The 16,145-nt window shown below is 46.7% G+C and overlaps 1 protein-coding gene across 15 annotated transcripts in view; it reads left to right on the top strand.

The window, feature by feature from the left end:
- The window catches only part of ANKRD11 (ankyrin repeat domain 11), a 232,043-nt gene that overhangs the window by 135,110 nt on the left and 80,788 nt on the right, over positions 1 to 16,145 (top strand). For 2 of the 15 annotated variants that reach the window (XM_078357997.1, XM_078357998.1), the window contains exons 3-4: positions 1,355 to 1,479; positions 3,449 to 3,531. The exons of 12 other annotated variants lie outside the window; for them this stretch is intronic. The gene's annotated coding sequence lies outside the window, so the exon portion shown is untranslated. The remainder of the gene's footprint in view (positions 1 to 1,354; positions 1,480 to 3,448; positions 3,532 to 16,145) is intronic. One more of the 15 variants, XM_078357999.1, reaches the window with a different exon arrangement.

The following is a 16,145-nucleotide window of genomic DNA, read 5'->3' as shown; positions in this document are numbered from 1 at the left end:
TGTGAATAATGTTTCAGAATCAGGGAAAAATACCAAATATAACTAAAATGTAAGTGAGACGTGGGTTTTAGCGGCACAGGGGAAGTAGTTTGCATGCGAGGTTATCTGGGACTGGATGCAGACGTTCTGTCCACAGCACGCACGGGCCAGCGAGGGCAGCTTTAGGGTCGTCACTGAAATTAGCTGCAGACAGCAGTAAACATGGTTGAAATCTTAGTCATTTAACTTACTGTTTAAATTTTTTTGAGTACATAGTAGATGAATGTACTTACGGGGTCCACGAGATGATTTGATATAGGCATGCAATGCATAGTGATCGTTTCATGGAAAATGGGGTGTCTGTCTCCTCAAGTATTTATCCTTTTATTACGAACAATCCAATTACCAAACCCCCTGAAAACTGTGTACCAGTAATACAGGGAGTTACCCACGTGGCTGTTTGAAACATGGTCACTAAGTGGTGCATGTTTACAAACGTGGGAGCTGTTGTGTAGGTGATGTTCACTCCTGTGAACGTGCAGCTGTGGTGTGGCCGACAGTAGGGAAGGAACACGCCTGCGTGCTCTAAGTGTTCTGCAAGCCAGCGCAGCTCCACACAGGACCAGTGCTGATGGCAGAGTGAGGCATGGGGACTGTGACCTCTGTCTGTCCTCACGTGGTGGCATTCCAGCAAAGCCACGTGGGTGGGTACAGTATCTCCAGCAACCTGGTGGTTATTAACTGACACACCTTGACTTTTATCCTTGGGGCAAAAGTTGTACCTGGTGCCTCAGTTTCTCCATTGTTCAAAGCAGTCAGAGGGTTCAGTCTTAAATGGGAACAAAAGGGAATCCATTTTAAAAGATTGACTTCAGATATTGAGCGTAGTAACTAAATCTGACTGTGTTTTGAAAGGATATACTACTTTTCATTACTTCCATCCCAGTGTTTCTTAAAAACAGGAAAAGAAAGGAGAGGTGGCCCCAGAAAGGGGCACCTTCAGCAGCGGTGTCCTGAGGGCCTGGGGCTGGGCTTGCCTAGGAGAGGCAGCTCCTTCCTCAGGGCCCTTCCTCTGGGGCATCTGCTGTTCGTCCTGTAGCATGTGAGTGGACTCTGTAGTGCTGGCTGGGTCCAGGTCACAGCTTGTGTTGATGGCTGAGTCGTGTTGAGCTGTATGTAGACACATTTTGCTTGTCTGACATCCGCCATCGTACACTCGGGTTAGCTGCTGGGAACCAAGTCGTGTGAACTGTGCAGGTTGAGGTGCAGCTGTCTCTTGGGGGCCCTGCTTTTGGTTCTTTTGTGTGTCTACCCGGAAGTGGAACTGGTGGATCCTGTGCTTACTCCATTTTTTTATTTTTTGAGGAATCATCAGGCTGTTTTTTAGCAGTTGCACCATTACACGTTCCCACCAGCAGTGCACAAGGATTCCTGTTTCTCCACAACCTCGCCTGCTCCCTGGTTCCCTGTAGGGTGCAAGCACCCTGTCACCAGGACACGGTAAGCACAGTCCCCAGCTGCCCTTTTTTATGGTGTGACCTTTACCAGCAGATCTGACGGACCAGAGGTGAATCCTGGGTATCTTTAAAGGAAGTTTACTCACCTCGCCCCAATCCCACTCCGTCCTTGGAGGTGTGCTGTGCTGTAGCTCTGGCCGAGCCTGCCCATGGGCAGTGCCCCCAGATGGCTCCACCTTCCTCACGCTGCCCTCCGGCAGACTCATCCTCATCCTCCACCACCACTGCTCTGCCACTGCAGACCTGACTGCTACAGTGTTTGCTGTGCCAAGCAGTTCTTATAGTTGGAGATTTGTCTTATATTGGTAAAATCATTTTTGAGACTTCAAAAAGAATTCTCAGTGAGAAGGAAAAGAAGGCTTTTTAAATTCTAGGGAGAGATACTGTGTTTCATCATGAAATTTGTTTGTCTTTTGCTTAATGCAGACTTTAGTTTATTATGTAAAACGTGTGAAGATGCACGCCTTGGAAGATTACAATGGGTAAGGTACACTTTTCAACTGTCTGTGCAATGTATTGTTTAGAAGCAGTGGAGTGACCTTGCTGGTAGCACCTGAGGGAGTGCCAGGCATGGGGCTGCTGGGCAGGCAGCTCCCGAGAGCCCTGCAGGGCTGGGCGTGGCCCCCATCAATTATTGACATACTTGGGGCACTCAGCCGGGCTGGTTCACAGAGCTGGATGCCAGCTCTGCCTTCGTGTCTCCAGCTCTGCCCTCTGCCTGTCACCCTGTGGCAAACGCAGCCCATGCTCCCTGCATGAGAGGCTGCAGCGGCTGTGTCTTGCCTTGGGTGTTTCAGGGCTGATGATTGTTGTGTTCCCATAGTGGCCGTTGATGAAAAACATTATATTACATAAAATATGTGACCATGCCGGGCACGGGTGGCACATGCCTGTAATCCCAGCACTTTGGGAGGCCTAGGCAAGTGGATCACCTGAGGTCAGGAGTTCAAGACCAGTCTGGCCAACATGGTGAATACTCTGTCTCGACTAAAAATACAACATTTAGCCAGGTGTGGTGGCAGGCGCCTGTAGTCCCAGCTACTCGGAAGGCTGAGGCAGGAGTTGCTTGAACCCAGGAAGTGGAGGTTGCAGTGAGCGGAGATTGTGCCACTCCACTCTAGTCTGAGTAACAGAGCAAGACTCTATCTAAAAAAAAAAAAGTAGGGTATGGTGGCTCACGCCTATAATCCCAGCACAGGAGGAAGGATCACCTGAGGTTGGGAGTTCGAGACCAGCCTGACTAATGAAAAGAAACCCTATCTCTACTAAAAATACAAAAATTAGCAGGGCATGGTGGCACATGCATGTAATCCCAGTTACTTGGGAGGCTGAGGCAGGAGAACTGCTTGAAACTGGGGGGCAGAGGTTGCAGTGAGCTGAGATAGTGCATCTTTGAACTCCAGCCTGGGCAACAAGAGTGCAACCATCTCAAAAAAAAAAAACAAACCAAAAAAAAAAAAACACCAAAAAACACATATATAACCAGTTTCTTCTCGTTGCCTTGGACTGTTGTTCATCTTAGTGCTAGCATCTCCCTCCCTCCCTCCCTCCCTCCCTCCCTCCCTCCCTCCCTCCCTCCCTCCCTCCCTCACTCCCTCCCTCCCTCTCTCTCTCTCACACGTCTGGTGCTGTGGCTCAGCCTGGACTGCAGTGGCACGATCTTGGCTCACTGCAACCTCTGCCTCAGCCACAATTACAGGCGCCCACCACCACTCTGGCTAACTGGTTTCTTCTTGAACTGAGCTTGTGATCCACCGTCATCATCCTCCCAAAGTTCTGAGATTACAGGTGCGAACCACAGGGCCCAGCCCTACTTTCTCTTGTGTTACAATTTTGCATCAATGTTAGGATGAAGTAAATGAATCCTGTAAGGTTATAGATAAATATTCAATGTTTTATGTTTTCCATAAACTTTTCTCAAATATGTTTGTTTTAAAATAATTTTGTTGTAGTGACCCCTTTGCTTAAACATACGGTGAAGTAGAAGAAGCAGGGAGAGAAAAGAGGAGGAAAAGACAAGTCACTGGCAAAGCAGGTATGGGCCCGGCTTCAGGGCCCATGTGGTCATCCTGAAGGAGGGCAGGCAGCAGATGGGAGATGCACTCAGGAATCTGCCTGGCCGAGCACACACATTCTTGAAGGCAAGCGGGACCCACCCAGCCAAGGCTTCTAGAGGCAGACTGGTGTGTTTGGTGGACAAGGGCCACGTGCTGAACACTTTGGTGGCGATGAGTAGAGCAGACAGAGCTTTTACCTCTCAAAGGTCAGCCACAGTGTGTGTGAGGTCGGGGGTGGAGTCGAGAGGAAGTGGCCCCGACCAAAGGCCTCACTCTTTTGGGGCAGGGTTTTCTCATTTTACTGAGTTTGCCAGAAGCTCTGCTTCGAAATCCTGGGTGTGACCCCTGAAGATCTGTCCTGACCTCCCTCTGTGACCAGCATCAGCAAGTGCCCTGCTGCGGCTGACCTGAGAGCAGGGGGGCTTTACTGTGGCTTCTGCTCAGCTTTTTCAGGGGGGCTCTGAAACCCGGGGGGCTTCACTGTAGCTTTTGCTCAGCTTTCTCGGTGGCTGCCTGAGACATTGCCGGGCATGGGCCCCTGGCTTCTGACTCTCCTTCCCCCAGGGCTCTTCACCTCCTGTGTAGCACAATGTACATGTGGCCACCATGTCCAGTGCTTAGGACAAGTCTTGCCTCATGTCCAGCACTCCATCCCTAGGGAAATGTGTATCATACTTTTCAAAGAAAATAGCAGCTGGATGCAGCACCCAAATGCTGGGACCACAGCCGGACCACGCCTGCGGTCCCAGCATTTGGGAGGCTGAGGTAGGCGGATCTCTTGAGGTCAGGAATCAGTCTGACCAATGTGGTGAAACCCCATTCCTACAAAAATTAGCCGTGCATAGTGGCACATGCCTGTCATCCCAGCTACTGTAGAGGCCGAGACATGAGAATTGCTTGAACCTGGGAAGCAGAGATTGCAGTGAGCCAAGATCACTGCCTTCCATCCTGGGTGACAGCTGAGACTCTGTCTCCAAAAAAGAGATAATATCCGCTTTATTTAGAGAATTGACATACTGTAAGTCTACCCAAATAAAGCATACAGTTCAGGGGTTGTTAGTGCATTCACAGGTCTGTTCAACCACCACGACTGTCAGTTCTAGAACATTTCTGTCAGCTCCGAAAGAAACTCGGACCTTTAATTATCACTCCTTGTCCCCCCTCCAGCCTCTGCTTTCTGTGGGTCTGCCGTCCTGGTCATTTTGTGTCTGTGGAATTGCGTGCAGTGTAGCATAACAGGATCCTGTGCATGGGACACAGGCCCTGTGTCCACAGCACCCACAGCAGCATTGCCTTAATGCCAAGCACAGAGAGGAGCTTCATCTCCATGCCTTAACCTAAACACACGTCAGAGAGTCTGTATCCAGTGTTTTTTTAAAACGGTTTGATAGGATCTTCTTTGAATACATGTATTTATGAGATGAGAATCAGTTATTTGGCTTAGTGGGTAATGAATGCCTGGAGCGATTTGAAGAGGTAGTGAAGGGTGTGGAGTAAAGTCAGCCTCCCGCGTACCTCCATCCCCTAGGCCCTCGAGGCCATCCTAGAAGTGCTGCCTGCTCAGTGTCAAGGACAGCCTCTTCCTGCACTCTTGGAAATCTGGTCTTCCTTCCCTAGGGCCGTGGATGCCATCCCTCCAGGAATTTGTTCTGCTTTTCCAGGTGTGTTTGGTGTTGTGTGGGTGTGGGGTGATCGGTATTTGATTTCATTCCTGGCCATGGAACCCCTCGCTCACGCCCACCACCAGCTGCCTCCGCCTCTCTGCTCTCCTCAGTGGTGCTCTTCCTGTGCCTGCCTGCCTGCCGTCGTCCACTCTCTTGCCCTGTCTCTTAGAGCTTCTTCGAGGTATAATTTTTAAATACTATGAACTGCACTGATTTTAATAGCGGTCGGGGATGCAGCCTGAGAAACGCATTGTTAGGTGGTCTTGTCCTGTGAGCGTCGCAGAGTGCGTGTACACAGACCTAGAAGGCAGAGCCTCCCACACACCTAAGCTACATGGTAGATCCTGTTGCTGAGTCACCGTGCTGAATCGTGTAAAGAAATCGCAACACAGTGAAGTGTTTATGCCCTGGGACCAGTTCTGCTCAGTGATGATTTTATGGTGCTACATTCCCCCGTGATGAGTGTGGCCTGTTGACGGAAGCATCATGTAGCTCATGAATACAAATGGGAGAGTTTTACCAACTTTGTTGGAACAGCCTCCTTCCCCCCATCACAGTCACAATACAGCGTATTTCCATCGCCTCCAAAAGGCTCCCCTTTTCCTTTGTGCAGCACTTTCCTCCTGCTTCCTAGACCCAGGATGCTGCTGTGCTTTCAGTCACTGTAGGTTTTGTTTTTCTAGAACTTAATATGCATGGAGTCATCCAGTGTGGAGTCTTGGGTCTGGTGTGTTTCATCTTCCTTTTGAGATTCATCTGTGTTGTGTGGTGTATGTCAGTAGTTTTCTGAGTAGGTTTTTTGGGACGTAAATATGTCATATGTTTATTCTGTAATCAGTTTGTAGATGTGTACATGGTTTCCTATTTTTAGCTATTGGGAGTCAAGCTATTTTGAGTAGATGAATGCAAGGCATCCAGTGGATGTGTGGTGTACTTTTTCTCTGTTAAATTCCTGGGCCTGGGTTTCTGGGTCATATGTTAGATGAATGTTTAACTTTTTAAGAACCTGCCAGACTCCTTCCAAAGTGACCACACAGTTTTGTCTTCCCACCAGCAGTGAATGGGAATTCCATTTGCTCTGTCCTCACCGCTATGTGGTATAATCCGTCTTCTCCATTTTAGCCATTCTAGTGGATTGTGGTTTTAATTTCCATTGCCTTAATGAAAAATGATGTTGCTTGGGTTTTCAACTGGCATTTTTGGTGGGGGGAAGGGATTGTCCATGTATCTGCTTTGCTGAAGCATCTGTCTTTACCTTCACATCTGCCATTTGTTCATTTCTCAAAATTGGGTTGTCTGGTGATTTTCGAGAGTTCTTTATAGATTCTAGACACAGGTCCTTTACCAGCTCTATGTTGTTTGGATTTTTTTAAAAACCAGTATTTGGCATGTATTTTTCTTTTCTTTTTTTTTTTTTTTAAATGATTATTATTTTAGAGATGAGATTTCACCATGTTGGCCAGGATGGTCTCCATCTCTTGACCTTGTGATCCGCCCGCCTCTGCCCCACAAAGTGCTGGGATTACAGGCACGAGCCACTGCACCCGGCTATTTTTATTTTCTTAATAGTTTCTTTTGAACAGCTAAAGTTTTTGGTTTGATGAAATCAACTTAATAGCTTTCTCTTGGGTACTTTGTGCTTTTTGTGTCCTTAAGAAATCTCTCTTACCCAGTGTTGGAGGTGTTTTCTCTCATGTTTTCTTCTGGAAATTACATAGTTTTCACTCATACTTACTTCAATTCTGAGGTGATTTTTGGTGTATGGCATAAGGTAAGGTTAGAGGTTTTTGTTACCTATTTTTTGCATAAAGATATCCAATTTCCTGCATCGTTTGTTGTAAAGATTGTTTTCCCATTCAGTTGCTTTACCTTTGTTAGAAATTAGTTGACTATATTTGTATGGGTCTATTTTTGACTATTTCTGTTCCATTGTTCTATTTATTCTTTTGCTAATACCACACTGTCTTGATTACTATAGTTACTATTTTTAAAAAAAGGTTTTTTTGAGACAATCTTACTCTTTCCCAGGCTGGAGTGCAGTGGTGCCTTCTAGACTCACTGCAACCTCCGCCTCCCAGGCTCAAGTGATTCTCCTGCCTCAGGCTCCTGAGCAGCTGGAATTACAGGCATCTGCCACTGCATCCGGCTAATTATTGTATTTTTAGTAGAGAAGAGGTTTCACCATGTTGGCCAGGCCAGTCTTGAACTCCTAACCTCGGGTGACCCACCTGCCTCGATGTCCCAAGGTGCTGGATTACAAATGTGTGAGCCACTGCGCCTGGCAATGATCACTGTAGTGTCATGTCATGTCTTGAAATCAGTAGTCAGTAGTTTTTATCTATCTACTTGGCTCTTTTTCTACAGTGCTGGGTTCTACTAGGTCCTTTGCATTTTTCAGAATCAGCTTGGCACTGTCTATTTATAAAAAGTCAGCTGGGATTTTTCATTGAGATTGTTTTGAATCTTTAGATCAATTTGGAGAGAATCAACATCCTCATATAGAGCCTTCTGTTTATTTCGACTGGTCTTGCATATATTTTATCCTTGTAACTTTTTAATCCTTTTGGATTTTTTTAAACTTTAGTTTCCTGTGGTTTGTTGCCGGTCCACAGAAACACAATTGATTTTTTAAAATACTGACCTTAGGTCTTGCAAATTTATTTAAAGTTGTTTAAAACAGAAATTTCACAGGATTTTCTATATAGATGTTTGTGTCATCTGTGAATGGACAGTTTTCCTTTCTTTTTTTGTACTGTTGCACTATTTAGGAATTCTAGTACAACAGTTAGTGGAAGTGTTGAGAGTGGAAATTACTGCCGTGTTCAGAATCTTAAGGGAAGAGATAAGGTCTTCAATTAAATATGTTGCCTGTTGTGTTTGAGTAGATTCCTTTCATCTGGTTGGCAGTTTCCTGTTTCTTAGTTTCCTGAGAGTCTTGTTGTTGTTGATTTGGAGTTTTGCTTGTTGCCCAGTGTGGAGTGCAATGGCTCGATCTCGGCACAGCCTGCACCTCCCGGGTTCAAGCGATTCTCCTGCCTCAGCCTCCCGAGTAGCTGGGATTACAGGCATGTGTGACCACACCCAGCTAATTTTGTAGTTTTTGTAGAGATGGGTTTTCTCCATGTTGGTCAGGCTGGTCTTGAACTTGCGACCTCAGGTGATCCGCCCACCTCACCCGTCCAGAGTGCTCAGATTACAGGCATGAGTCACTATGCCCAGCCTCCTGAGAGTCTTTAACGGGAACGGAGCAGAATTTTGTCCTTTGCTTTCTCCCCGCATCTGTCAACATGATAATTTTATTAAAAAGCAGTTGGGGGCCAGGCATGGTGGCTCACACCTGTAATCCCAGCACTTTGGGAGGCCGAGGCGGGTGGATCACGAGGTCAAGGGATCGAGACCATCCTGGTCCACACGGTGAAACCCCCTCTCTACTAAAAATACAAAAAATCAGCCGGGCATGGTGGCACATACCTGTAATCCCAGCTACTCAGGAGGCTGAGGCAGGAGAATTGCCTGAACCCAGGAGGTGGAGGTTGTGGTGAGCCGAGATCGTGCTATTGCACTCCAGCCTGGGTAACAAGAGCGAAACTCCGTCTCAAAAAAAAGCAGTTGGGGAAAAAAAGTCAATAAAACAAAACTTGTTTTCTTTGGGAGACCGAGTCTTACTGGGACGCCCAGTCTGGAGCGCAATGGTGTGATCTCGGCTCACTGCAACCTTCGCCTCCCGGTTCAAGCTGTTTTCCCAAGTAGCTGGGAAAACATGTTTCACCATGTTCACCATGCTGCTCTCCAACTCCTGACCTCAAGTGATCTGCCTGCCTTGGCCTCCCCAATTGCTGGGATTACAGGCATGAACCAGCGCACACAACCGGGTTTTTTTTTTTTTTAAAGACATTAAAACTGGTAGCCCTTTAGTCAAACGATCAGGAGAAAAAAGAACAAATTTTCAGTATATTGACATGGACATGAGAAGAGGGGCATTGCTCTGATCCTGTAGCCATTCACAGGACAGGAAGGGAATTCTGTTAAATTTATGCCCATATATGAGAAAAGTTAGATAAGTAGACACGTTCTTTAAAACATGCAAACTACGTCAGCTTACTCAAGAAGAAATAGGTAGCTTAAATAGCCCTGTATCTTTTAAAGACATTGAATTTTTAGGTAACGCCCTTCCCACAAAGAAACCTTCAGTCCCAGATGACTAACTTGGTTATTTGTGCCATACGTTTAAAGGATAAGTAAAGTCAGTTATATAGAAGCCCTTTCACAACAGAGGAGGATATACTGCCCAGTGTTTCTATGAGTCAGGGACACCTGGATTCCAAAATTAGAGAAATGCCCACGTTAATACAGGCATAAATTAAATTATAGCATCTGTAAAGGATAACAATACCTCAGGATTGAGTGGGGTTTGTCTCAGAAGTTCAAATTTGGTTTAGCATTTAAAAATCAATGTACTGTACCATAATAAAAAAGAATAATAGAAAAGAAATGTCATAAGATCATCTGTGAAGGTTTTTGATTTTAAATGGTATTTGAACCTGTAATCCCATCTACTCAGGAGGTTGAGGTAGGAGAATTGCTTGAACATGGGAGGCGGAGGTTACAGTGAGCTGAGATGGTGCCATTGCACTTCAGCCTGGGCAACAGAGTGAAACTCCGTCTCATTTAAAATGGAAAAAAAAAAGCTATTTGAGGCCAGACAGGGTGGCTCAGGCCTGTAAGCCCAGTATTTTGGGAGATAGGAGGACTGCTTGAGTCCAGGAGTTGCAGAGCAGCTTGGGCAACGTGGTGAAACACTGCATCTCTCCAAAAATACAGAAATGAGCTGGGCGTGGTGGCATGCTGGTAGTCCCAGCTACTCTGGAGGCTGAGGTGGAAGGATCAGCTGAGCTCAGGAGGTAGAAGCTGCAGTGAGTTCAAGATCATGCCGTTTCACTCCAGTCTGGGTGACTGAGAGAGATGCTGCCTCAAAATGACAAAATTCCATATCCATTCATAAGGAAAGTAAGAACAGAGGGGAGTTTCCTCAGTCTGATGGAGGACATTCTCAGGAACACCTACAGCTGACTGACACCATTCTTACTGGTGAAAAACTGAATGCATTTTTCCTAATGTTGGAGATGTTTCTGGTCGCCTCTTTTTATTCTCTTTTTAAAAAGGTAACCTTTATTACTGAGGCGCAATACTCAACATGTTAGAAAATTAGGAAAAACCAATAAGAAGAAATACAGTGTAGAATAATCACATTTTTTGCAACCTGGAGAACAGATTTTTTTATGTATACATGTTCATGTACACACGCACGCAACAGGTAGGCTTCTGTGTCAGCTTGTTGAGGCTTCACTTCCCGAGATATAAAGAAGCACGCATGCAGGTGCTGCTGTGGTAGTGTTTCTTCATTTAGATTTCCTTTTTGACAGGCTTCTTTCTGTTTCCTCCAAAGCCCAGACCAAGGAGAGACACCCCCACAGGCCTAGTGCCTCATTCCAGCCTGAGCCCAGCCCATGTGTGCCCAGTCATCCCCTGTAGCTGGCCTTTCACCCAGCAGAGCTTCTCTTCCTGCTGTTGATCAGCCATGGGGATCCCGCCATTGGCTTTGCAGAAAGTTGGCTCCTTCCTGTTTTGTCTTGTTGTTTTCCTGTTGTGTCATTTAGCTTGTTCTCTATTTATTTAAAATTAAACTCGCCTTTCATTGTGTGTAACCTCTGTTACGTTTGCTTTTTGTTTAGTTTATGTTCTTCCATTTCTCATGTTTTCTGTTCTTTTGGTTAGGTTCTGATTTTCAGAACCTCTTTATTGGGCTGGCTTCCAGCAATAAATATAAATACATTTGCCTGCAAGAACGCTTTACCTGCATCTCCCAGTGCGCTATATCGCATCTGCCATTTCCAATTTTGAATATTTCTCTGGTTTCCCCTCCTCCCTTATACTTAGAAATGCATTTCTAATTCCCACATTCGGAGTCATGTTTTCTAGTCACTCTTCCTTTTGTCTGAGTTGCATTGTCACTTCAGAAGGTGACCCTGCTCACAATTTTTAGGCTTACTCTGTAGTTGTGTGTGTGGTCAAGTTTTGATGACTGTTCGCTGTGATCTTGAAGAATGGTGACTGTGTGATTACTGGATTATTTTGTATGTGCTGTTAGCTCAAGCTTGGCATTGCTTTAGAATCTTCTGTCTTGTGGATTTGGTTGGGGTTGTCTCCTCAGTCTGTTCTTCACTGAAAGGTACTTTAATGTTTGCTCTATGGTTGAGGCTCATTTTCTGTTGGTTCCTTTTTTTTTTTTTTTTTTTCTTTTTTTGGGAGTCGGAGTCTCCCTCTGTTTCCCAGGTTCAAGGGATTTTCCTGCCTCAGCCTTCCAAGTAGCTGGGATTACAAGCACCTGCCACCATGCCTGGCTAATGTTTTTTTGTATTGTTAAGTTAGAGGTGTGGTTATACCATGTCGACTAGGCTGGTCTCGAGCTTCTCACCTCAACTGATTGCCTGCCTTGGCCTCTGAAGGTGCTGGGATTATAGGCATGAGCCACTGTGTCTGGCCTGTTGTGTTGATTCTTGCTCTTTACTCGGAGGCTCTGTTATTTGCATAAATGTTTGGACTGTCTTAGCTCTCCTGTGAAAGGAACTTTCTGCCATATTATAGTGGCTCACTTTATCTCCTGAAATGCATTCTCCAGCATTGTTAGAGCAGCTCAGTCTGGTGTTCGTAGGATGTACCTGGTGTGTCTTTTCTGAAACGTTTGCCGATTTTCATGGTTTAGGCATGGCTCAACTCATTCTGAGCTAGCTGGCTCACTTTTTCCATTCCAGTCTGACAAACTTTGTCTTTTAAGTGGATTTCTTAGTCCATTTACTTTTTTCCCCTTAGCCTGTTTATGCTGCTGTAACAAAATGCCTAAGACCGGTTCATTTATAAAAAACAGAAATGTATTTCTCACAGTTCTGGAAGCTGGAAGTGAGAGAGCCTGGCGCCACTGGAGGGCCCCATGCCTGTTGCTGTGTCCTCCCTTGGCTTCAAGGACAGCGGTGTGCACAGGACTGCCTGTGAGTCCCAGCCCTTCATAGCAGCCGGTGCTCATCCACCCATGAGGGCAGAGCCTCCCCGAACGGGGAACCAAGTGTGGTGGGGGCCACAGGGGGGTCGGCACTGAGTTACGTGCTGTTGTGTGCTTTCCATTTGTCGTGACGTGTCTTCTCTTTCCCTGCTTTTGCCAGGGGGCCAGGGTGGGGGCTTATTTGCTTCTTCCTGCTTTATTTTTTTTTCTCTTTACAATTTGGAGATTGTACAGTGTCTTTTTGTGGTTAAGTTGGGAGTTTGCCTTTTTCATTTCCTGGTGGATGCTCGCAGATGTTAGGACTTGTTTAGACCGTGGAGTGGTTGGGAAATCCTCTGGGCTGGGCCTCCCTGGCGCACCTGTTGGCCTGCCTTTTCTCCTGCCCAGTCTGCGCCTGCCTCTGTTGTGTGGTGTGTTTGTGCTTTTTCTACACTGGTATTTTCTACAAGGAGCCTAGTAATGAAACTAGGGAAAATGTAGTTTGAGGTTCTCTTGAAGATGAAAACTTGGAAGGTTATTGAGAGTCTCACGCCTCATCTGCTGTTGGTGGGAGTTGCTGCTCCAGCCGCCTCTGGCCTCATGTCTGGCCCTCCACTGTGCTCCTGTGCCCTCCTGCCTGGGAGCTCTTTGTTCTTCCCAGTCTGAAGGCCTTGGCAGCTCCCAGCATGCGTGAGGGTGCCCTTGTTTCTGGCCCTCTTTGTTCCTGGGCCCCTCGGCCTGGAGTGTCCTCCTGGATGCTTGCATTGTGGGCTTATCCTCCAGACGCTGAGGCAGCGTTCAGACAAGGAGGAGCCTTTATTCGTGGGTCATTTTGGCAGATGGGATTATTTCATCCTCAAGAGGGTAAAATCTATATCAGACATATATTTTCTGGGAGTGTGCAGACAGCAGTGGCCTGTGTTGGCCCTGATGGGGGTCTCGATTTGGTGGTCCTGCCTGGAGGCCTGGCCAGGCATTCACAGCAAGGGGGTGTTTTTGGATGGTTGCAGCTACTGTCTCTTTGTTTGCGATGTGGAAATAATACCATCTGTTAGCTGAGGCTCTTTAGAGGCTCCAAATAAAATAACATATGAAAGTAAAGCACTGTGCAGATATAATCTGAAATGGATCATTAAGCCCTAGTCATGACTTAGGGGGCTGGGAAACTGTCCTGAGTCAGGGTTGCCCACATGTTCTCAGCATACATTGCTCTGTGTGCTCCTCCCAGAGCACGCACCCCAGGGATTGTTCCCAGCGTACAGATGAGGAGACTAAGGCTCAGGAAGTCCTTTGCTTAAAGCCTCAGTCGGGAGCAGGGGTGTGGGGGCCCAGCTTGAGGAGAGGCTGGCTGCCTGCGCTAATATTTACATCTGTGACGTGCCCCTGGGTTCAGAGGGTCAGTGCTGGCCATGAGTGTGAGTGGGTAGATTCCTCATACTCAAAACAGCACGTGATCTGTAGTGTCCAAGGCGCCTTTGTTTCCCCTACTCTGTTAGTTCATGGGAGCGAAGAGCATAGCCTCATGACCTGCAAAGCATAAACTGTGTCAGACACAGGCAACGCGGAGACAGCTGGAGGGAGGCATGCCATGATGCCGGCTGCGCTGTGACTTCTAGTTGGAGGCCCCTCCTTGAAAAACATGAGCTGTGAATCATTTGTGATAAACCTATTAGTTGTTGTCTGTCTGTGGAGGCTGTGGATGTAACCAAGTTCAGCTTTAGTGCCGCTTTGTGTTTTCTGACTGGAGTGAGGTTGTGAACGAGGTTAATTGTCTGGCAAATCCAAGAGGAGGTGCTGTGTTTTGCACCCTCACCATCCCTCCCCCCGATGCCAGGCTCTCTCATTTGCTCGTGCACGTACACATACATTATGTGTTACAAATACCTGTGTACGCTGCCTTTTAAGAGATTACACATAAAAACATAAATCTGAGCTGATTTTTACTTTGAAATAATTCACCACAGATTCAGTTAAAGCAATTAAAGTGTTGGAGCTTATAATTAAATGTTAATTTTTCTCTTTTTGGAAACATAGGTATTGCTTTTACCAAATCTGCTTAGGCCCAGCACAATGGCTCACACTTGTAATCCCAGCCCTTTGGGAGGCTGAGGTGGGCGGATCACTCTTGTTCGAGAGTTTGAGACCAGCCTGACCAACATGGTGAAAGTAATGCCATTTCTACTAAAAATAGAAAAAATTAGTCGGGTGTGGTGGTGCACACCTGTAATCCCAGCTACTCAGGAGGTTGAGGCTGCAGTGAGCCTTGATCATGCCACTGCACTCCAGCCTGGGCGACAGTAGAGAGACTCTGTCCCAAAACAGACAAACAAACAAACATCAAAAAAGTCCTTAGATTTGCAAACAGACATGAGTACATAATTTTTATCAGTTTGTGCATCCCGAATTCGGGATTATGAAGCATGTAAATGATGCCTATTTTGGGCTCTGTGGTACCAGTGTTCTTCTCATTCTCCTCTTTCCCTTCTCCCCATTCCTTTGCCTGTTGGGCATAAATTATCACAAAAAGGCACTCTGAGAGAACAAAAGTTGGGTTCTTCTGTAATAACGTTTTTCATGTTTTAACATGCAGTGTGTGTTTCCTCGGAGTATTTAGTTTTAATGAGGGCTATAACGAGAAGCATTTCTGTAGGACCCATAAATAGACTTTTACACCATGAAATACCAAGTTTGTTTTTTCTCTGAAGAATGTCAGCTCATACTTGGGGATTTATTCAAAAAGACTCTAGAGGGGAAACAAGGAAAAGACATATCCTGCTCAGGCGTGTGGCATGCTGGGAGAGCTGCGCAGGCAGGGAGTTCACGCTGGCTTCTCCCTGCCCGTCCCTCCTCACCCTTTTCCTTGTTCATGTTGGGCCACCTCTTTGCAAACCTGGTCCAGAGTGTTGTTGGTTTATCCTGGACTAAATGTTGTCTTCCTAGGGCCTCATCGTGTCTGGGAAATTCCAGGTTTTCTGACTCTCAGGTGAAATGGACTGTTTTCTTCAAAGATAGAAACTGGTTCAGAGGTCTGAACTTGGGCAGTTGCTCAGCTTTGCCAGAAACTCTTGATGTTCCACCTGGAACCTTTGCCCAGGCAGTCAACCTCATTCTCTCTCCTGGTAGAGACCTACCTGTCAGTACCTGTGTTGCGCTTTGAGGCCCAGATGTCAAGATCTGGAACGGCCCTGAGAGAAGGGACCAACTGCCCACGGTGGTGTGAGGTGGAGGGTGGGAAGCAGAGCCTTGGCCAGCGGAGGTGCAGCGCTCCCGTGGGTGAGCCGTGGCTGCTGTGGCCAGTGGAGGTGCAGCACTCCCACGGGTGAGCCATGGCCAGTGGAGGTGTAGCACTCCCGCAGGTGAGCTGTGGCTGCTGTGGCCAGTGGAGGTGCAGCACTCTTGCAGTTGAGCCGTGGCTGCTGTGGGCTGGTCCATCCATGCCAGACTCTGCCATCTTTTGGCCACTTTTTGTTTGTGCTCATGTTTGTGCAGAGTGTTAATCCAAGGACCTCATTTTGCTTTTGTAGGTCTATGATTAGACAGATGATTTAGGCATATGTGGCATTGCTCCCATTGTTAACCGTAGGATTTAGGGGTTGGGTAGGGTGGGAGAGGAGGCAGTGGGTGGTCCTTACTTTAAATCTGGAATATTTTTTATGCCATTATCCTCTATTTACAGCTTTCAGAAATCAGCTGGTGTCACTGCACATATGTTTAGAGCCGTTGCTAAGGTGACGAGCCCAGCAACCCACACAGGCCTTCTGGAAGGCAGGGAAGCTGCGTGGTGGGGCCTGTTCACATTGGGGCCTCATCTCTCCAACCTGTGGGTATCTGCAGATTGCCCTGTTCCAACTTAAATTGTCTGCTTCCTTTTGGTTTGATTGCCTGATTAATG

This window comes from Callithrix jacchus, chromosome 20 (assembly GCF_049354715.1).
Source record: "Callithrix jacchus isolate 240 chromosome 20, calJac240_pri, whole genome shotgun sequence".
NCBI classification, from domain to species: domain Eukaryota; kingdom Metazoa; phylum Chordata; class Mammalia; order Primates; family Cebidae; genus Callithrix; species Callithrix jacchus.
This window is presented reverse-complemented; position numbering and strand designations above follow the sequence as displayed.